This window comes from Danio rerio, chromosome 13, assembly GCF_052040795.2.
Source record: "Danio rerio strain M-AB ecotype USA chromosome 13, GRCz13ab, whole genome shotgun sequence".
Classification (NCBI taxonomy): Eukaryota; Metazoa; Chordata; class Actinopteri; order Cypriniformes; family Danionidae; genus Danio; species Danio rerio.
In genome coordinates this window covers 5,222,634-5,245,000 of record NC_141033.1, presented here as the reverse complement: position 1 = coordinate 5,245,000, position 22,367 = coordinate 5,222,634, and the positions used below count along the sequence as shown (strand labels likewise).

The window sequence follows — 22,367 nt, the reverse complement described above, 5'->3', positions numbered from 1 at the left end:
TACCTACCATCACCCCCCCCCCCACCCCAAAAAAAAAAACCCTTGGCTGACAACACAGATAGCATATAGTAGAGTAGACTAGATGACTGCTCCAAAGTGGAGCAAAATGTTTTGAAATGCGCAATTTTCAGAAAATACATCCTCAATGCAACGCAGGCTATTTGTGAAAACCTACCCCCGTATACATTTCTGGAGAGTGCTAATTGTGTAGCCAGAGTTATGTGTGGCTGCATTTCATCATTGTAATTAACGTTACAGGGTCGTATGACGCTGCCGACGGCTTCTGTTTTTTTCAGGCTAACAGCTGACCGCTTACCTCTGTATGGACGGCTTTTCCATTGTTACCAGTTTGCCCAGTAGCTCACCATGTACGTCGGCAGACTTGAAACATGGAGAGGAGTTAACCGCAACGACGTGGTTTGAGTCCAGTGAAGAACTGTAATGTTATGGATGCGGACAATGGAATTGAGGATTCAAATGCAGGGTTTATTAAGAGAATGGTCAGACAAGCAATGGTCAATACAGGAGCAAACAGATGTATATAGGCAATGCAGAGTCGTAGTCATTAAACAGACAAAGGGTCAGTACAGGCAGTCAGCAGACAACATAAACACACTAACAAGGCGAGAGTCAAAACACAGCAAAGCAAGGCAAGAAAAACACATCGAAATGTTTACAGTAAACAGTACACTCGGTGCAATAGTTTGTTAGATACGAACAAACTGAATAAACAAAGAGCACTGGTCACTCACTTACCAAATCTGTAGAGACAGGACAATCACCAGCAACTAGAGCCGCATCTTTATTAAGAGAAGACTACAAGCGAATCCGGATCTCAGCGTTTGCAGATGAGAACAGCTCTAAGGTAAACAATGTTCCTCCTTAGACACGTAAGTTATTGTTGTCGAGCGTCACGTACACTGTTAATCCACACGTGACTCTGAGCTCTCACAGAGAGAAAATGAAAACAAAACTTAACTGCAGCAAACTATAAAAGCAACACTTCACGCTTGTTTTGCCAACACAACGTGGCGTCTCTGTCGTCTAAACAGTAAACACTGTGACAGTAATGAATATTAATGAAGTTGCACAATAGAGCGCGCTGATTGGTTTGAACCAAGCTTTACTCATGCATTAATGCATCACACTGTAAGATGTAATAAGACTCACTCTGGCACAGACGTCCAGTCTGCACGCTGGAATACACGCTATTATGTCATGACCGTGACGCAGCTTCAAAAATTCGTTTCAAACCGGAAGTACGAATTTGCTTGAAATAACGCAAAAACTACCAATTTACACTTTTTAGTGAAATATAGGTGTCCTAATAGTGTTTTTAGCAGTGTGGGACACATATACGACTGTCAACAGCTCAAAAAATGTGTTTTGGTGTTTCGTGACCCTTTAAAAACAATTACATTTATTGTGCAAGTTTCTCCCTATGCAGACTGCTCCAAAGCAGTCACTTTTTGAGGCTCCATTTCACTTATGATCTTAAAAGGCAGCTGCTTATAAGGGCTGTAGATAGTAAGGCAGTCTGGAAAAGAGCCAGGGCTTATACAGTATGTGTATCCTTTGACATTTGACAGCTTTTACTTTATTCGTGGCCACCATCACAAATTACTTATTTGCTTTGCACATGATAGGACATTACAAAACTTCCGAAATGCCATAAAACAAACCTGCAGGGACAGCAGAAATCCACTGAGGATTTGACCCAGAGAAAGCTCCATCAGGACAATCCCCCATAAGCCTTTGGTACCCGGTGACAGAGTGTTCGTGCGAGGGTGTGAAGGATGACCAGGATGTGTCTTCTTTGTGGAAATCCTTCCAATACCAGCGGTCTAAGACCGAGAGTCAACAAGACTTATTCCAAAAGCCCCACAGTATTAATAGTGTGGCATTAATAAATCATACAGCCAAGCGGCTTTTTATCTCAACCGCTACTCTGCCTCAAATGGGGGTTTTAAGCTCATAGCTATGACTTGGGAAAAAAAAGAAGTCAAGAGAGAAAAAGAGCTAATGCACGGCAGATGCACCAAAGCAAAAGGTCACCAATTAACTGAAACATTCTGATTTGGTGCTGGTTCCATATGGATTTATTATAAATTAAATAATTATTAAAGCAAACGCATATTGAGCAAAGCACAGAAAACAACAACAGATATAGTAAATGTCATAACACATACAGTTGAAGTCGGAATTATTATCCCCCTTTTGAATTTTTATTTCTTTTTTTTAAATATTTCCCAAATTATGTTTAACAGATGAAGGAAATTTTCACAGTATGTCTGATAATGTTTTTTCTTCTGGAGGAAGTCTTATTTGTTTTATTTCAGCTAGAATAAAAGCAGTTTTTAATTTTTTAAACACCATTTTTAAGACAAAATTATTAGCGCCTTTAGGCAAAGTTTTGTTTCGATAGTCTACAGAACAAACCATCGTTATACAATAACTTGCCTAATTGCCCTAACCTGCCTAGTTAACCTAATTAACCTAGTTAAGCCTTTAAATGTCACTTTAAGCTGTATAGAAGTGTCTTTAAAATATCTAGTCAAATATTATTTACTGGCAAAGATAAAATAAATCAGTTATTAGAAATAAGTTGTTAAAACTATTATGATTAGAAATGTGTAAAAAACAATCTTCTCTCCGTTAAACAGAAATTGGGGAAAAAATAAACAGGGGGCTTTAACTGTACATAGAAGTGACACAACACAAGACCACACTCATTATAATCAATAGAGCTAATCTAAAAACAACTGAAGTCTTAAATTGTGATTTATTTTCACTTTAAAAACACTCTGGTGACTAAAGTGTGAGTTGTGATCATTTACATTTAAAAAATGCAGCTAAATTGAACAATTTTATCTACTTTAAGTACTACTTAGAACCTATTGACCTCATTCTTGATGTACGAGGGGGCGCAGCTATTGGAAACTTTTTGGCTTGAGACTTCCGGTCTGTGTTAAAAATGTCTCGTTCTGCTGCGTCATGCTTTGAACTGATATATATATATATATATATATATATATATATATATATATATATATATATATATATATATATATATATATAACCACTCCAAAGAACAGCTGAAGAATCATTACAGGTTCTTTATTGGTTTTAAAATAGGTTCTTCTAAGATTATGAGTTAAAGAACTCACTTTTTGTAGAGTAGACCAATTCTGGCAACAAATCTATCAACTTGACTTCTTGAAATGGAATAATGCTGATATAAATCTGTTGCTGATGATGTCAAACAGATATTTATTACTACAGTTTATAAATATTTTTTTATGAAGTCAGTTTATAATTTGTTTATTTTCCATAACATTCAATATAAGACTAAGAGTCACCTGTTAGATTAACAGGCCTTGAAAATATTCACACGGGGAATTCTGCAGCACAGAGATCGACTCTGATGTTTTCGAATCAATAGACTGTGAAAAGAGGAACTGTTTAATCAGCGATGGATGAGGTCACAGATGTGGAATGCATATTCTCCAATCGATCGTTCGTGTGAACAATAAACATTTTGAGAAAGATAATTCACCCATTATCTTCAAAGATATCAGCAATAGCTGTTTGTTTAACCTTTGAAAGGCCCTTGCTGTTGTTTCTCTTTGCTGTTCAGAGGTGAAACTCAAAACCCAGCTAGAGCCTGTTTATACCTGGTCGTCAGAGCAACTCCAAAACACAGAACTCCATGAATGAAATTCCAACATATCATCAATCTTCCTTGACAAAAGAGGGATTGTTGTGGTGTAACGAGCAGGGGAGGATGAATGTATGTGTGTGTGAGTGAGTGTGTGTGATGTGTGTGCTCACATAGGCGTAATACAACATGCCCATGGTCTTTAAGCCAATCCTTGTTTCTACAGTTGTCACTATCTAACCGCAGCCACTGTGAACGCCTCACCACTAATAATGCCCTGCGTATCAAAAGATAAAACAGCTAATGTAGAGTTACTCAAGCAGGGTGCCCCGGGGAAAGATGTAGTTTCTAATTGGTTCCAGAAGAGTCGTCTGCAAATTGACCCTCCTGCCCACATGGCTAATCCACCGAGTTGTTAAGCAGGACCAGTTGTGCGTACTTTACGTAGGAACGAGAGATATCAGCTATCAGAAAATGCAGCTCAAAACACCTCCCCTCGTTTTGCATTTATAAATGTTAATGAGGCTTTGCAGGAAGTGGGCCGGCTGTCATCATAACCCTCTGCATCCTAAAACCCAAATTTGTAGTCTGGTTTACATTTGTACTCTTGTGTTCATTCAATGTGTTCGGGTTCAAAGCGGAGCCCGCAGAAAGGTATCGTTTCAGCATGAAAGAAAACTTCACGAAGCGAAACAGGCACTTTCTGCCGTGCCTCATTTGTGGTGAAAATAAATAACCTCCGTCAAATAAGCCATGGAGCACTCATGCCGATAACTCCAACTAACAAGAAGACAAAAGAAGCGAGTACCACCGAATCTCTAGATTGCGTAACGTGGTATGGCGACACACGAGTAAAACCTGTTCAAACTTTGGGTTTCCTGCCAATAGTGTCTAATGGAGTCAATAACAGCTCTTAATGACACCTGTTGATGGACAGGCGCACTGTGAGAGTGTGAGGTGAGGGAGGTAGACAATGCCGCCCTCTCCGCCCTCTCTCTGATGTTGTGTGTGTTCAGGCGAGCCGCTTCCTTATCTGTCAACCTGCTGTAATTTAGGCTCTGATCACAGCCCCAACCTGCCGGACCTGTTGAGGAGTCACGCACACGGAAGAGACGCAAGACATCATCACTCACCTCCCTGACCCCACCGACAAAGCGCTATGCTGTTTCAAGGACTCTTCCCATTCAATTGCACTTAACACACTCTTTAGTGCCTTCCACTCGCTTCTCGGCAGACGATCGGATGTCTCGAAAACAGAGGGCTCTGATTCCCTCGCCTGGCTTCCTCTCATTTACCCTAAGCAATATGTAACCGTTTCCTTATTTTCTCCAGTGGGATGGCCGTGACAGTAAATCTCTATTACTAATATTCTTCCATATGGTAGCATGAAAATTTGATGGTGGAGCGCCCGAGGCTGCAGCTGAGATGCGGTCGGGCAAATGTAGCATCGTGCAAGCCAGGCCAGGAGGGGCTTCGTCGGCTACATCTGCTCTGGGACACTGAGGTGTAATCAGAGAAAGCCAGGCCCCAGAGCTCGGCTGCCACTTTTATCGGATCCTAGCTCGGAAAATGAGAGGGATCCATCATGGCGAATGTGTTGACAGCGTGTGTGTTTGGGTGTGTGCGAGCGTACGGCTTTGTGATCATATGTTCCCCAGCTTACGGCACATACGCTTGGCTGAAAGTCCAATTCTCTGAATTGAAGAGGGTTAGAGTTTTGTGTCCAAAAACACAAGTATTTTGCGTTATGTCTCAGCTATTTCTTGAAATCTCAACATTCGTTTCCTCTTTGCATTTCATAACCAGAACTGACAAGTAACCCGAGGATGTCATTAGCCATTAACGCTAAAGGTTCCCGAATGGGACAAAATAAGGTTCACACTGTATTGACAGTACATTCTAATTGCTTGCTGGTAACACTTTTATCTCGAAGGTACAAGTGGAACAGCTTGCCAAATTCGAGACGACTGTGCCACCCCGAGGCTCTTATTGAAATGGTGTGAAGCCACAGGAAAACCAGTTGGTCTGATCTGATAAAGAGCTACATAATGTGCCTCACTGGAGTTCCCTGTGGAGAATAATGCATGTATATACTCTATACCAGTGGACTTTTTTTTAACAAAGAACCACCTCAGAAAAAAATTGCCTCTCCAAGTACCACTATAACAACTAGCATTGAAATACAGTAGTGTAGTTGTGCTAGTTAAGCAGCTACAGATCTGCACAGCTCAAAAATTAGACAAATTAATTCCTTTTATTAAGAATATGTGTAACTGTCAGCCACTTTGAACATTATAAATGATTTTAACATTAACTGTGCTTGCAGGTAAAAATAAATAATGTTTAAATTAGAATGTGCTTTTTTGCACATTGATTAAAATGGCACTGTTCTCAAAAAGTAATAAGAAAATGTGTACAAGTTGTAGTTTTAATGTATAGTAGCCAGTAGGCCTATGTGTGTCCGAAAAGTGAGTTATTAAATCAATACAGTGCTTAACCAATTCTTACGTGTGGCATTACCGGGATTTGGTGCGAATGAGATCACATCTTAAGTGAACCGTAAAGTTCGCTATATACCGACCGTTGTTTTTAAGCAGACTCGGCCCGGCTACAGACTGGTGTCATCGTGGCTTCAGGGAACTGATCACATCAGTGTTATCATACGCGTCAAAGGCTTAAAAGTGTGTTCATTTCAGTCTTTTATTATTCAGCAATTCCTCTGTGTACCACTAGAAGGAAGCCCGAGTACCACTAGTGGTATGTGTACCACAGTTTGAGAACCACTGCTCTATACAGATCCACATGACTCAAAGGAGCTTTGGTAGCCTGGAATATACAGTTTAGACCTTAAAAGTGTATGTGATCATACACTGCTATATGTTTACCACGTACAAGTGACAAAACAATGCCACATTATTATAGAACCTGTACCATAGGGTTGGTTGGATAGCATTGGCAAGGCATCCAGGTTCAATACTTCCTAGTCTCATGCAAGTTAAGCAACTGTCATTGAGATTCCTGGAAATGCTGGATCACTCTCTCAGAGTAATATGTGTTCACTCCAGTGTATCACAGGTAGCAAAGAATTCTGGCCCAGATTTGGCATGAATCTGGCACAGCAGGCATTCATCCAGCACCGGTATACAGCATGTGGGCCAAGCATGACCCTGGTTTGGCAGAGGTGGCACCATCTTTAAGGAGGCATAAAATACTTAGGCAAGATGTAAAATGTAGTATTTGGCCCAGATGTCAATAATTGATATGGGAGGCATGTACGTTTGGCCTGTCTTGACCCACATTTAAAATACATTTTTATTATTTCCAAATAAAGAAAAATTCAGGCGACACAGTGGCGCAGTAGGTTGTGCTGTCGCCTCACAGCAAGAAGGTCGCTGGGTTGCTGGTTTTATCCTCGGCTCAGTTGGCATTTCTGTGTGGAGTTTGCATGTTCTCCCTGCATTCGCGTGGGTTTTCTCCGGGTGCTCCGGTTTCCCCCACAGTCCAAAGACATTTTCAAGAAATTGTCTGTAGTGTATGAGTGTGTGTGTGAATGTGTGTGGATGTTTCCCAGAGATGGGTTGCGGCTGGAAGGGAATCTGCTGCATAAAAACTTGCTGGATAAGTTGACTGTTCATTCCGCTGTGGTGACCCCGGATTTATAAAGGGACTAAGCCGACAAGAAAATGAATGAATGAATGAATGAATGAATGAATGAATGAAAGAAAAATTCAACCAATCAGGTCGCTTCAAGAAAAAGCACGCCCACAGCATCCTTATGCGCAATGATTCATGAATTTATCGATTTCATTGCAGTTGTGACACACCAACATATCTGGCCTAGTCAGGCTCAGTTATGGGTTATTAACTTGACTGAGACTTGGCCCAGATATGGTCCTTGTTTGGCCCTTGTCTGGAAGCCAGACTTGGTCCAGTCATGTACTGTAATTTACTGTGGCATGTGGTCCAAGAAAAAGCTAACTGTGTGGGCCAGAGAGATGTTGCTATGTTGGATACTTCTGTTAAACACCCTATAATAAAACAATATATTAGCAAAAACAAATCACAGGTGTGAAACCTCTAACTCAAGCCAGTCCTTATTGGGTAACACAGGGAATGCAGAAGGAGGTGGGAGGTGATATACACACGCATGCACCTCTACATGAAAGATGCATGCAATTAAATGTGAAGTGGCACCGCAGGCCGCCTCTAGCCAACTCAATCCATCATAGGAAACTTTATCAGATAGTGTTCGTCGTAGCATCCACCCCCCTCAAAGCTGCAATGTTAACCTTCCATTCCAGACTGCGCCTTGGCTGGGCCTGCAGACTAACCACTATAACCTGATACCCAAACTACAACTCTTGCACCGATTCCGTCTTGTGCAAAACATTATGCGTTTGGCTGCGAGTCTTGTTTTTCCTTCCTCAAGACATTACCTCAGCTTTTCTGCAACCCGTTCCACTTAATCGCAGGAAGGATGGCTCCCTGCTAGTGTTTCATGAAATATGCCATTTTTATTAGTATGCAAATGAGAATGCAAACACTTTGCGTCATTTGGATGTCATGCATGTTTGTTTATTATTCATTCATTCATTTTCCTTCGGCTTAGTCCCTTATTAATCATGGGTCGCTTCCAATTTTAGTTTATTCAACTCATCTATAGCACATGTCTTTGGACTGTGGGAGAAACCAGAGCTCCCGGAGAAAACCCACGTGAACATGGGGAGAACATGCAAACTCCACACATAAATGTCAACTGACCCAGCCACCTCGAACCAGTGACATTCTTGCTGTGAGGTGACAGTCCTAACCACTTAGCTACCATGCTGCCCTGTTTGTGTATTAGTCACTCTAAATAAATGAAAATCTGTTTATGATGCAAAGTTATGAGGATTTCCGTGGTTTTGTCATGTTTGGTGTTTCTGAGTGACAGTGCCCTCTAGCCTTCGGACGAGACACTCCAACTCACAACATTACTTCCCTGACGAGATGTGCATGACAAAACCACATATGAGTGCCGACTACCATTAAATACGTTTACATGGATGCCAATGCGATTTTAATATGATTAAGGATTACTCTGGTTGAGAGTTTACCATGTAGACACTGATTTTGATTACCTTAATCCGACTAAACTCATAATCGAACTTAACAGAAATCGTATTCCTATTTTAGTCGCATTAATGAAGACATGTAAACACCTTAATCAAACTATTACATTTTTGTAGCACTTTTCGTTACATATTTCACTACAGTTGTCAGGCGTTTGACGACAAACAAATGAGAATGGCTTCAGTAGAGAGCTTATTTTGGGGTGCGAGCGGGAAACGATTAATATGCTCTCATTCAGTAATTCTGAGTTTGTTGCAGTGGCATGAATGTTGCTTAAGAGTTTGTATCTTCCGTCGTCTGTTTGCTTGCACATTGTGAGAAATTAACTGCAATTGATCATGTCACAAATTAAAAACGAAATGGGAAAAATCACATATGGTGCCATGAGAAACACAAACTTGCCAACATAGCAAATTCTTTTCTGGCCCAGATCTGTCCCACGCAATCAGCTTTTGCTTGGCCCACTTGCCTCAATGAATTACAGTACATGATTGGACCAGGTCTGGCTTCCATACAAGGACCAAACATGGATCATATCTGGGCCAAGTCTCAGCCAAGTTAATAACCCATAACTGGACCAGAACTGGGTCAGATATGTTGGTGTGTCATGACTGCAGTGAAATTGATAAACCCATGAAGCAGTTCGATTTATGGCCGTGCTTTTTTTTTTGAAGTGACCTGATTGGTAAAACATTTTTTTCTCAAAAATAATTTTAATGCATTTTAAAAGTGGGTCAAGAAAAGCCAAATTTACATGGAAATTTTTTTTCTGGCTCAAATGTGGGCCACACAATCAGCTTTTGCTTGGCCCACATGCCGCAGTGAATTACGGTAGATGATTGGACCAAGTCTGGCTTCCATTCAAGGACCAAACTTGAACCATATCTGGGCCAAGTCTCAACCAAGGTAATAATCCATAACTGGGCTTGAACTGGGCCAGATATGTTAGTGTGCATTTCGCTTTAGGTGCACTAATGGCGTGCTTTTCCTCAAAGCAACCTGATTGGTAGAATTTTTCTTTTCTTTATAAATAATTTAAATGTATTTTAAAAGTGGGTCAAGATAGGCCAAACTTACGTGACCCACATATACATTTTTAACATCTGGGCCGAATAATAAATTTGATATCTGGCCCAAGTCTTGTGTGCCACCTTAAAGTCTTGCTGTCTGCCAGTGCCGGACGACTGCCTGCTGTCCCGGCTTTATGCCAAATCTGGGCCAGAATTCATAGCTAACTGGGTATGAAAACTTTCTCTGGCCCAGATCTGACCCACACATTGAGCTTTTGCTTAGGCCACATGCTGCTGTGAATTACGCTACATGATTGGACAAATTCTGGCTTCCATACAAGGGCCAAACACGGACCATATCTGGGCCAAGTTTCAGCCAGGTTAAAAACCCATAACTGGGCCTGAACTGGGCCAGATATGTTGGTACATCACGACTGCATTGAGTTTGATAAACCCATGAAGCATTTTGCTTTATGGCTAGCTTTTTTTCAAAACGAAAGAATTTTTTCTTTACTCAAAAATAATTTAATTGTATTTCTAAAGTGGGTCTAGATACGCCAAACTTACGTGGCCCACATATATTTTTAACATCTGGGCCAAAAACTACATTTGATATCTGGCCCAAGTCTTGTCTGCCACCTTGAAGATGGTGCGAAGCCCGAGCCATGTTTGGGCCACATGCTGTATGCCAGTGCGAGGCGAATGCCTGCTGTTATGCCAAATCCGGGCCAGAATTCTTTGCTACCAGGGTAGCATCGAATGGTGAAATAATGAACATTAATCAAACTATGTACTATAACATAGATCATGAAAGGAACATTCAAAAAGAAACTCATGAAAAAATCATATTATTGGTTTATTCAGATGAAGACAAATAATTAGATTACTGATGTCCATGTAAACTTAGTCAGTGATCATGTTATAATGCCATGCCACAGATAAACTGTTGTCAACAATACTGAGTTACTACTCAAAAGGTCATCTTACATGCAAACCCGGTGTGCGCTGCTGGTCTAATCAAAATGATCCTGCATGCTGTGTACTCCTAGCTCTCTCTTGGAAACAGATAACATCTAGTAATAAAGCGAGATGGCTGGTGTCTCTTTTACATGGATCAGGTGGGACCGAGACATGGTCTGCTCAGCCTTGCCGAACGTAGTTGGTTCCTGCGCTTTAAATGAGAGGACCGCCAATGACTGATTATCCTATCCTGACCCAGAGGAATGCTGACCTCTGGAGAGCACTTCATTAGCTGCCTGGCACTAGCCTGTGATTGAGCTATCAGCAGTAGCAGAGGAAAGCCAGCCAAGCCCGTAGAAAGGTGAGTCCCTTTGTCCAGAGACAGGTGTGTAACTGTAGCTAACTGACAGAGTTGCAAATCAGCGCTGCTGAAACGCTATCTGAACAGGCTAACCGTGTCCAGATGGCCCTGTATCCATGACTTTTTCTTTCTTCCTTTGTCTCCGTTCCTCATTCTCTCGTTTCTCGGATACACAGACAGTTTTATTTCTCCTCTCCGCTGACGATGCATTATAAATGCGCGTCATCCATTGTTCATGTTTACTTTGATTTGCTGCCCCTCATGCATATTCACTCCAGACCTTGTGAAGATTCATGATGCCGCTGTCCGAGCTGCACTGTGATGTCATCGTTCGCTTTTGTGGTCGTTCTGTTTATTGCACATTTAGGCTTGTTTCAAAACCCTGTTAGTAAGTTCGAATTGTTTAAGTATTAATATAGGGATGTACTAAATTTTTGACCTCCCAAAATTATCATATTAACTTTACGTTTTCGGCCGAATAAAAAAAAAAAAAGTCTGAAAATTTGGGCCTAAAATGTGGTCCATCAGTGTTTAGGATGCTGGTTTCACTTTTCCTCCAGGAATAATCTCTGGACAATGGGAATCGATGCAGAAAGTGCTGCACTATGAAACATCCATTCATTCATTCATTTTCTTGTCGGCTTAGTCCCTTTATTAATCCGGGGTCGCCACAGCGGAATGAACCGCCAACTTATCCAGCAAGCTTTTACGCAGCGGATGCCCTTCCAGCCACAACCCATCTCTGGGAATCATCCACACACACATTCACACACACACTACAGACAATTTAGCCTACCCAATTCACCTGTACCACGTCTTTGGACTGTGGGGGAAACCAGAGCACCCAGAGGAAACACACGCGAAGGCAGGGAGAACATGCAAACTCCAAACAGAAACGCCAAGTGAGCAGAGGTTCGAACCAGCAACCTTCTTGCTGTGAGGTGACAGCACTACCTACTGCGCCACTGTCTCGCCCACTGTGAAACATATTTATGTTAATAGTTTGTTCTATGCAAGGGTGGTTTGTTGCCATGTTGGTTAAAGTGATCGCATCATCAACTAGGCTGCACTTTTGTCAAAGTTTAAAATATTCTTCAATGTGGAGCACAAAACGCTTACCAGAAAATCTAAGTCCTCAAATAAAGCTCCTACAGGACATTTCTATGTACTACACTACCTGACAAAAGTCTTGTGGCCTATCCAAGTTTTAGGAACAGCAAATAATAACTTAACTTATAGTTGATCATTTGGTGTCAGAAGTGGCTTATTTAAAAGGCAAAAGCCTTTAGATTATGCTTATTTTACCAAAATAAAACATGTACATGCCTTAATTTTTAATGATTTTATTAGGAGAGTAAGGTCTGACTTTACAATTGTCGCATCGGTTAACAGAAATAATGTCCAGTACAGAATATAAAGTCATGCTGCGGTGGAAAAAGAATGAATATTGCGTATGACTCCCATGAGCTTGGAGGACTGCATCCATACATCTCTGCAATGACTCAAATCACTTAATATTAAAGTCATCTGGATTGGCAAAGAAAGCATTCTTGCAGGACTCCCAGAGTTCATCAAGATTCTTTGGATTCATCTTCAACGCCTCCTCCTTCATTTTACCAGACATGCTCAATAATGTTCATATCTGGTGACTGGGCTGGCCAATCCTGGAGCACCTTGACCTTCTTTGCTTTCTGGAACTTTGATGTGGAGGCTGAAGCACCACCTCTCCTGTGGTTTGTTTTGTCTTGATACCTCAGGCTGTTGATGTTGCCATCCACTCTGCAGCTCTCTCAAACTATCTCTCCCATACTGAATGTAACCCCAAACCATGATTTTTGTTTCACCAATCTTAACTGATGGTCAAATTTGAGAATCCTGGGTCCATTGGGGCTTCATTTCAGTATTTGTAATGATTGGGATGCAGTTCAACAGATAATTAATAGCACACTAATTTATTAGTGTTTTAGCAGTTAAGTTTAGTTTTGTTTTCGGGACAGAATTTTAATTATGGTGGCCGGAGATGATTCAAGTTACTTAAAAGAAATACTTTTGGTTTATTATCTTTTAGGCGAAGCCAGTGGCATTTCCGATCCAAAAAAAAAAAAAACTTGGTTGTTTAATAAAAGTAACAAGTCAGAATTTGCCTGGGGTATAAACAGTGATGGAAAGAGTATTGAAAAATCACACTTGAGTAAAAGTACTATTACTTGCCTAAAACTGTAATGAAAGTAGAGTAAAAATATCTGTTGTAAATATTACTCAAAGTATGAGCAAAAAGTAGCCCTTTTAAAAGTACTCAAGAGTGGTGAGTAGTGAGTATTACGCTGTAAAAGCTGATGCGTTTACATGTAGTTTGTGCATAAAATGCATTTAAACAAAACATTCTGTAGTGCATCTTGTTATTGCCCAGCAGGCACACAATGTCATAAGACATTAGTTAATAATATAGTTAATAGTTAGTTAATATATTGAATAATTAGTTAATATAGTTAATTATTATATTAAATAATAATTAATAGTTAATAATAATAGTTAATATTAGGTTAGATTTAGGGTATGACGTCAGGGGACCAAAATTCAAAGTCTAGCCAGCGTCTATGGACAACATTATTTTGATGTCCAATAATGACGTTGATATTTGGCTGATTTTAGGTTGTGTTAGTAAGTGACCAAAATCCAACGTTGAGCCAACATCTTAAACCAACGTCATATTGACAATGGATACTGACATTTATTCATCAGGTATGGCAACCAAAATTCAACATCTAATAGGCGTCTTAGTGGTAACGTCCCCACATAGTCAAGTTAGACATTGATATTTGGTTGGTTTTAGGTTAGATGGTGGACATTGGTGTCGGTCTGACGTTGACTTCTGACATCAACCCGATTTTCATTTCCAAACAATATGCAACGTCCCTACAACATTGGGGTACAACATCAATCTGACGTCATATTGACGTCTTGTGCCTGCTGGGTGTTTAAGGCTATTTCGGTCATCTTTCAGCAAACATCCGACATCTTCTCATCAGTGATATGCATCTAAACAGTCTCTGGGTCATTGCATGTGACGATCTTCTTGGACACTTTTAATGCTTCCTGTAACGCGGGGAAAGTGACACTGACAACTGAGGTTTGGATCCACATGCAGGATTTTTCAGAATCAGTCAAGCAATGGTCAATACGGGTGCAAACAGGTGTTTAGAGGCAGTCCAGAATCGTAGTCAGAAAACAGGCGAGAGGTCGTGAGGCAGGCGGCTAACAAGGCTAAGGTCTAAACACAGGAAAACAAGACAGGAATAACGCGTTGTAATGTCACCTACAGATGAAAACGACTCGTCAATGCTTAAATAGTGTGTGCAATCAGTCTCTGACAATCCTCAGGTGGTGCAAGTGTAATCAGTCTAGATGAGGAAGCATGTGTGAGTGTGAGCGGAGTGCATGAATGAAAATGTAGTCCAGAAATGGCGGATTTGTAGTCCATGGTAATTGTAAATGAAGTCCAGCGTACTTATGAAATACGATCGCTGGTAATCGGGTCACTTCCAAACAGTCTTCTGCAATTATAAATCACCCATGTCTTGAGGTAATTCATTAAAATGCGATTTATTTGATTGGACAGGAATCACAGCACTGATTTTTCTAATCCCCATAGACAGGAAAAAATAAAGTAGTGACTGCAGGTTGAAGGAAAATAGTGGAGTAAAAGTACAGATACTGCACTAAAAAGGTCCTCAATGGAAAGTAAAAGTACACATTTTTAAAACTACTAAGTAAATTACAATGTCTGAGAAAAACTACTGAATTACAGCAATTTGAGTATTTGTATTTAGTTACTTTACACCACTGGGTATAAATAATTTCATCTCGGGTTTCCACTCATTGTGGAAACGTAGCCCCGCGGACGTTTCTGCGGACCGCGATTTACGTCCCGGGAGGTACGTATTCGAGCGGTTTTTTGTTTTCGCGGATCCGCGAGAGGCCGCTGTGCGCGCTTTTTCGCATCTCAGGCGGGCGCCTCTCGGGAGCGCGTGGTGTTCGCGCCCGCGCCGTTCTTGCGCGAAAAGCTGCCGGATCGGAAAAAAACAAAAAAAAGCAAAAGCCCTCGTCTTCGATTTCGACCGCGTTTTCGGATCCCGCCGCGTTCTCGCCCTTATTTTCCGGATTCCGTTTTTCGTCTTACCTGATTTCCGGAACCCGCTGTTCCCCAGACTCGATCCCGGTCGTCGTCCACCGCGGCCGGCTCCTCCTCCTCCTCCGGGGCCTCCGCTCCGCCGACGCAACGCTTTGAGCTAGGCGGACAAACTGATCGGGTCAGGAAAGCCCTCCACTCGGAGGCGAGCCGTCGGCCGGCAAGCGCGAAGAGGAGGGGCGGAGCGGCGCCACACCGCCCCGCAGCGTTCGCTCGAAAAAAAACAAACGCGGCCTTTTACGTACCTCCGGCCACGTAAATCGCGGTCTCCAGAAACGTCCGCGGGGCTACGTTTCCAGAATGAGCTTGGGTTGAATAATTTTGGCCTTGACTGTATATTATAGCTCCATTTATTGTCACTGTGTGCTTTTTTTACAATGCATTATGGGATTCTCTATAACATGAATGATGCACCTTTAATGACTTTCACGTATGACTCTTGATCAGACTGATCATTTTGAAATCCGACGTGACATGCCACTCCTCAAAAGCTGCTATCTAATGGCCCTGGCTGACCCTTTAAATAGGATGTCTGAATGTGTTATTGAGGATATTGTTTCCTATAAACATCTAGCACTCGGGCAATAACAATCACATCAGGCAAAATGAAGTTATCCGAGAATAGAATTAAACTCCAAATGACCCTTTGCTCTGCTTCACAGCCCTCCATTAATAATTTCTAATCTAATCAGGGAGGATAAATGTACTATCGCCGGCCACGCCAGGCACCTTGCCAGGAAGAGGGCCATTCAGCGCCGGCCCGGGCCTCGGATGAGAGGCGAGAGGGGAAAAGAGAGACATCTTTTCAGGGGAGGCCGCTGCTTGATTTCCTCCTTTGTTAGGGCTCCCTTGGCAAAGTCATGTCCTTGTAACTGATAGACATGTCTCTTTGTAAATAACCCGGGGTTGACTGATAAAATTCGGAAGAGGGAGAGAGAGAGATGGGGGGAATAAAGACAGCGCTCTAAATTGGTAGACATAACTCATCCGACCTAAAAGACGACTATGTAATAATCCCTCTCATTTGAATTAGGTATTACTTTCATCAACATCCCTATGAATATGTCAGTGACTTGAAGTTTTAACAGTTGTAGAGTATACTGACTAATAAAATGCTTATAAGTGTTGAGCAAAGCAACTATGAGAGGCTGGTGATAAATTGCAAGTATAGTCATGCCTTAAAAGGGTTTAGCATCTACTACTCTAGAAATCCCAGATTTCTAAATTACAGTTTATTTAAAGGTGCAGTAGGTGATCTGCCAAAAAGCTAACCGCTTAGCATATTATCTTTGGACGGCGGGGAGAGACTGTGATTCAAAAGCCACACCCCCTGAAATCGCGAGCGTGCGCACCGCGTCACAACAGCCGACAGACAACCCTCTAGTTCATGTCATTCGCCAGTTAGTTAGTGCCAGCGCCGTGCAGGAATTACATGAAATATTTTGCCACACTTACATGCTATGTCAGAGCGAACATTCAGAGTAGCATGGTAAACAGTATAGGAAGGCTATTATTGTTAAAAAATGACCCAATGTGAATATAAAAGCAACTTCAGCTCAATAAAGCAGGTTAGGCGGAATAGCGCTATTTACTGGTGTTTTGTTGCTAAACTAAATAGAAATCTACATTATAGATGCTGTCAAAGAACCTTATGAAACTGAAAATAATCTCAAGATAAATATAAATATTAAGATAAAGGGTAACCCTGTTGTTTAATGATGTACTCTCCCTGCTTAAAAATCCAGCTTAAACCAGCCCAGGCTGGTTTTAGAGGGGTTTTGGCCACTTCCAGGCTGGTTTCCAGCCATTTCCAGCCTGGTTTTAGCTGGTCAGGCTGGGAGATGACCAGCTAAAACCAGCTTGACCAGCCTAGCCAGGCTGGGAGTGCAGGTAAAACCAGCTATGTCCAGCTTAAACCAGGCTGGTCAAGCTGGTTTTAGATGGTTTTAGCTGGTCACTTTCCAGCCTGACTAGCTAAGACCAGGCTGGAAATGGCTGGAAACCAGCCTGGAAATGGTCAAAACCCCTCTAAAACCAGGCTGGTCAACCAGCTAAAACCAGCCTAGGCTGGTTTAAGCTGGATTTTTCAGCAGGGCCGTTGTGGTTTTCAATGGCTCATCCAATCAGATTTGGCAGTCAGGATTGCAGTCATCGATAACTTTACTGTATTTTCATAACACTGCACTGTCTTTTTCCCATAAAAGGCATTTAAGCATTTTCATCTAAATAATCAAGCCTACAAGCCACTTGAATTTTTTTATTAGTCGAGAACACGATGGCTTTAGTGTCTCAGCTCTCAGCAAACCCATCATTCACAATTTAGCATACTTAACCCCCCCACGCAGTTGGATTGACCCACTAATGCGACCACATGGAGACTTGTGGATAACTTTATTTTTGCTTGGGTTAATAAAAATAAATCATAATTCATCGGGACAGGATGGAATTCCAGACGCTGAATCCCCAAGATAGTGTAATAAGGTGGTTGTTTGGATCTCAAAGAGGAAAGTTTTGTGTGTATGTGTGTGTGGGTTCGAAAGACGCCTGTGTTTTCATTGTAACATATGGCCATCAAAGCTTCAGCCGAGCAGAACAGTGGAGAACGTAGGGAGCTATTTAGAAAGAGTGGAAATTATTAAGTCAATTTGGTGGAGAGAGAGAGAGAGGCTTCAAAAGCTGCCATCAAATTGTTTCAATAATGAGCTGTTTCCGTTATTATCGAGTGGGAAAAAATGACGTTTTCCGACTCCTCAAAGATCTGCAGATAATTGGTTCGGAATTTCAAATGAGAGCCCTCATCATTGCCATCCTAATAAGAAACCTATTTTGCGAAGTTAAATTTACTCTAAAACCATCTTGTCGCATGAAAAAATACAATGAATTAAGCTCACTTCACATAAAATACACCTGGCATCCAATCCAGATGATCTACGCGGCTGCTGAAATGAAAGTATCTAACGCTTTCATTCACTTTTACGAGAGGATTATCAATCTGAGATGTCATCGCTATTAGACGTGCTAATAACAGCCTAGCCCATTCAATAGAAGTTTTCTCACTTCCATTATTCCCACTGCTACCATATCTAACCTGAGCCGCACTAAAGTCATCATGCATCATTTATGATGCCTTATCTCTCTATTTGAGCTCTTGTCTTTTATGAGGCCTGCGTTAAACCCTCTCATTAGCCTTCGGTAGCTTTGGGAACCGTCCGCTATTGACATTTCTCACTCAGTGGCGAGGTCTGTTTGATGGGAACAGCATCTCTATTGACAAACTGATAGCCGGGGGGCACGGAGGCCCTGGCGAGGCTCCACGAAGCCTGCCGCCTGTCCAGGCCACCGGCACAGAGAGGCTCGTGATAGTCTTTTGAGGCTTTTCTCTAGTAATGCCTCGTATTTATGAGTGTGAAAAGTAGCTCTGCTAGCTTTACCGCAATTCAGCACGAGTTAGCTTTATGCCTCCTCAATGTACATTATTCACCATCAGGGACTACATGAACAGGGACAACACACACAGAGGTTATATGTTCACAAAGAGACTGACGACATGTAGAGATCAAATATATTGAAGTAAAGGCTAAATGTACACATATAGAGTCTTAAAATGATAAATACAAACATACACTGAAATGCAATATAGAGATTATTGTTCACATGACTTTTCTGTACACTGAAACTAAGCACTAAACATAGGTCTAAAAGTCCATAGAGATTAATGTCCACACATAGACTGAATGACTTTGGGACTAGACCAAATGACCACAGTCTACATATATAGAAGACAAAATGTCCTTATGTAGAGGTACACGCAGTGTGACTAAATGACCATATAAAGCTAGAGAGTAAACGCTCATACACAGAGACTAATGACTTGAGAAGGGTATAAACGGAGGTTGAGTTCAATTCATGTTTATTTATATAGCGCTTTTCATAATGTAGATTGTGTCCAAGCTGCAAAGTGGGCGGTACAAGTGGGCGGTACAAACCTTCTGAAGTTTTTATTTATTTATTGTCTTGGACATGGCATGTAGTCCAACCTATTGTGCTTTATAAATGTCTACACCTACCCCAACCCTAAACTCATCCTCACTGTAACCGGTTGTGTTTTATTAATGTTTACACCTACACCCAGACCAACCTTAAACCCAACTTCACATTAACCTTGTTAGGGTTCATTAAGTCCACACCTACCCCAACCCTAAACCCATCCTCACAGTAACCTGTTGTGTTTTATAAACATCTTCACCTACCCCAGCCCTAAACCCAACCTCACAGTAACCTGTTGTGTTTTATTAACATCTACACCTACCCCTACCCCAACCCGAAACCAAACCTCACAGTGACCAGTTGTGGTTTATTAAGTCTATACCTACCCCAAACCGAAACCCAACCTCAAAGTAACCGGTTGTGGTTTATTAAGTCTACACCTACCCCAACCCTAAACCCAACCTCACAATGACCCATAGGGTTTTATAAACATCTACACCTACCCCAAGCTGAAACTCAACCTCACAGTGACTCGTTGTGGTTAATTGGGTCTATACCTACCCCAACCCTAAACCCAACCTCACAGTGACCCGTTATGGTTTATTAAGTATACACCTACCCCAACCCTAAACCTAAACCCAACCTCACAATGACCCATAGGGCTTTATAAACATCTACACCTACCCCAAGCTGAAACTCAACCTCACAGTGACCCGTTGTGGTAAATTAGGTCTATACCTACCCCAACCCTAAACCCAACCTCACAGTGACTCGTTGTGTTTTATAAACATCTACACCTACCCCAAGCTGAAACTCAACCTCACAGTGACCCGTTGTGGTAAATTAGGTCTATACCTACCCCAACCCTAAACCCAACCTCACAGTGACTCGTTGTGTTTTATAAACATCTACACCTACCCCAACCCGAAACCCAACTTCACAGTGACCCGTTGTGGTTTATTAAGTCTATTCCTATCCCAGCCCTTAACCCAACCTTACAGTGACCCGTTGTGTTTTATAAACATCTACACCTACCCTAACCCAAAACCCAACCTCACAGTGACCCGTTGTGGTTTATTAAATCTATACCTACCCCAACCCGAAACCCAACCTCACAGTGACCCGTTATGGTTTATTAAGTCTATACCTACCCCAACCCGAAACCCAACTTGACAGTGCCCCGTTGGGGTTTATAAAGTCTATTCCTATCCCAGCCCTTAACCCAACCTTACAGTGACCCGTTGTGTTTTATAAACATCTACACCTACCCTAACCCGAAACCCAACCTCACAGTGACCCGTTGTGGTTTATTAAGTCTATACCTACCCCAACCCTAAACCCAACCTCACAGTTGAAAGTGGAAAGACACAATAGGAAACCCAGTCTTAAAAAAGTTAATTATACAGTCATAAAATACACTACCTGACAAAAGTCTTGCCATCTATCCTAAGGAACAACAAATAATAACTGGACTTCTAGTTGAATATTTGGTATCAGAAGTTGCTTACATAAAAAAAACAAAGGCCTCTGAAACTGCAAAGAAAGCGTTCTTGCAGGACTCCCAGAGTTCATCAATATTCATCTTCATTGCCTCCCCCTTCATCTTACCCCAGACATGCTCAATATTGTACATATCTGGTGACTGGGCTGGCCAATCCTGGAGTACATTGACTTTCTTTGCTTTCAGGAGCTTTGATGTGGAGGCTGAAGTATGAGAAGGAGCGCTATCCTGCTGGAGAATTTGCCCTGTCTTGTGGTTTGTAATGTAATGGGCAGCACAAATATCTTGATACCTCAGGCTGTAAATGTTGCCATCCACTCTGCAGGTCTTTTGCACACCCCATACGGAATGTATCCCCAAACCATGCTTTTTCCTTCACCAAACTTGATTGATTTCTATGAGAATCTTGGGTCCATGCAAGTTCCAGTAGGTCTTCTGCAGTATTTGTGATGATTGGGATGCAGTTCAACAGATAATTCATCTGAAAAATTGACTTTCTGCCACTTTTTAGTTCTGCCATAATTTATTAGTTGCTCTTACAACTGGGATCAACAACATAGCCCTCACTGTGGCTCATGCACACCTCGTGTAACTACACGTCGCAACGGCTCATAGCACAAGCTCTGCACTGTTGCCAACTATTTCCAATGAAAAGGCGCTAAGCTCTGCCCGAAAAGTCGCTAAAAGTCGCTAGATTACGTCATATGTCAATACACATATTACTGACATCATCGCGTTCTACCGTTTCTGTTTGTTTACAGCCTATGGTCAATAAAGGGGTGTTTATAATAGCACTATGCTGTATATAAGCATGTCAATTTAGCAAAATTTATTGCTGTTTGAATACAGTATATCAGTATAGATGTGTAGTGAATTTGCAGTAATCTCTCAGACGTAATAAACTCAGACAAGTTCCAAAACTGTCACTAAAATATCTGTGATTGTGAACAAGCAAAGAATAAATGGTCAAATTAAATTGTTAAAATAAAGGAGAAGCAGATTGGTTTGACTGTACAAAGGAAATACCTTCACACAGCCGGTACCAAAACATTTGCCATTGGTTCACAGAGAGGTGATCTGCCGTCAAGCTGCAGGTATGAGGACTGGGCCACCTGTCAGTGCTCTGAGGTGGGGGAGGGGCAGACGGCATCACCTGCACCTTGTTGAGAAGAGTAAGGACGGTACAGTATCTATAAAAATCTCCAGTAACACAAAGCTAGTCGCTTTTTTGAGAATTATTCGCTAGGGGGGTCTGAAAAGTCACTAAATTTAGCGACAAACTTGCTAAGTTGGCAACACTGAAGCTCTGTGATTGGTTGGCTTAGTAGCTGTGAGCAGTGTGGGCAGGACCGAGAACCGTGGAACCCATTGGAGCGATTGTTTACAAGTGTCGAGTCCTGAGAAGTAGCTCTAGAAGGAGACGTTGTTGCACGTCCGCCAGTTCCCGCCTCTGAATGAGCGAGTTTTAGTTACTTGTACATTAAGGTAAGGTTCAGAAAAAAACAAAACACCTGCAAAGAAACACGACACAGAGGAACATGAAAATTTACAGCCAGCTAGCATTTCGGAAGTGTTGTTGCAGAGCAACA

The 22,367-nt window shown here is 41.7% G+C and overlaps 1 protein-coding gene and 1 long non-coding RNA gene across 2 annotated transcripts in view; one reads left to right on the top strand and one right to left on the bottom strand.

The window, feature by feature from the left end:
• LOC141377113 (uncharacterized) overlaps positions 1-1,051 on the bottom strand; it is a 25,004-nt gene extending 23,953 nt beyond the window's left edge. The window contains exons 1-2 of the long non-coding RNA XR_015505727.1: positions 757-1,051; positions 317-436 (exon numbers count right to left, since the gene is read on the bottom strand). This is a non-coding gene — a long non-coding RNA (uncharacterized LOC141377113). The remainder of the gene's footprint in view (positions 1-316; positions 437-756) is intronic.
• The window catches only part of meis1b (Meis homeobox 1 b), a 598,746-nt gene that overhangs the window by 349,786 nt on the left and 226,593 nt on the right, over positions 1-22,367 (top strand). The gene's annotated exons all lie outside the window — the stretch shown is intronic.